The sequence below is a fragment of the Dioscorea cayenensis genome, chromosome 26 (genome assembly GCF_009730915.1).
Source record: "Dioscorea cayenensis subsp. rotundata cultivar TDr96_F1 chromosome 26, TDr96_F1_v2_PseudoChromosome.rev07_lg8_w22 25.fasta, whole genome shotgun sequence".
Taxonomy (NCBI): Eukaryota; Viridiplantae; Streptophyta; class Magnoliopsida; order Dioscoreales; family Dioscoreaceae; genus Dioscorea; species Dioscorea cayenensis.
In genome coordinates this window covers 764,859-766,192 of record NC_052496.1, presented here as the reverse complement: position 1 = coordinate 766,192, position 1,334 = coordinate 764,859, and positions in this window count along the sequence as shown.

Below are 1,334 nucleotides of genomic sequence, written 5' to 3'. Positions count from 1 at the left end.
ACACAAAATGAACTGAAACTACAAGGAATGATGAGCATAATTAAGTCGAGGTTCATATATATATATTGAAAGAAAAGAATGATTATATCAGTAATCAAATGTGCAACAAATGCATTACATATACAGTTTACATACTTATCCTTAGATATAATCTACAAAATATGAGATACAATGCCGAAGAACTGGGTCTGATAGGTTGTGCTATAATTAAGAGGGGAGAGCAAATGATGAATATTAGTGTGTTCCACTTCCACCGGGGCTTGGATCTCCCGAGATGGTTGGATGAGGTTGCTGAGAAGGCCAGATTTTTTTTTAAACCTTTGAGTCTAGTTAACTAGCTTCTTGTAGTTCCTTTGACCAAATTATATATATATATATATAAGTGTGACTAATAGTTCGAGAAGCATAAGAATATATATATAAGCAATCCCTTGATCAATACTCTTGCCATCAAAATTCGCTGTAGAGTTTGTTGTACTTGGTTGTCACTTGGCCGTGAGTTAATTGCATGAACCCTCATAAGAATAAATTAAGTAACCAGGAATAAAGCATAGACGCTAATGGAACTCATTTTCTCAGCTAGTTTGGTTTAAGAATGAAATATATATATATATATTACTAGTTTATTCAAGAATTATAATGTATATAAGTGCTTTGACTGAACCAAGTCTTGTTTGGCTGATCTTTATGATTAGCAAAATATTGATTTACCAAGTCAAAACCATAACTTGACTAGGTTTGTGAGATGCCTTGAGGGCAGTGAAAGTTTCAATTTCGCTCTCTCCAAACGCTTGCAATATTTTTTTATTTTAATGTTTATTTTTTAGAAGCGAGTTAATTTGTATGTGTGTATTATAAACTAGCACTGCTGCATTAAACAAAAATGAAAATAGAATTAAGAAATAATTATTCTTGATTAATATTTATATGAGCACTTTAAAAGAAAATATAGCCTTTGATTATGTGTAATGAATCATAAAACACAAAGTCCATCTTGTCTTATAATTTAAAGAGTTGCCAGAGGTATTCTCCTATAAATTTTTTCTGCATATTAATGCTCAACCACGTTCACATTATGAATACCTTATTAAGCTCGGACCTACCCTTGTGGTTCATGCCACAAATAAAGATATTGATCACGAAGTTCTAATAAGTTTTTCTTTTTTTCTCTTTGAAATAAGTAAATGAATCATGCATTTTTTCATTCAAGGAATACCAGAAATTTAAAAGCCCTTTTGAGAATGATTTTATGATGAGTGTAATAACAACATTATTTTTTTTTTAAAATAATGTAGATAAACCACAAATTTATTAAAACAAAAAGTAATAATAAA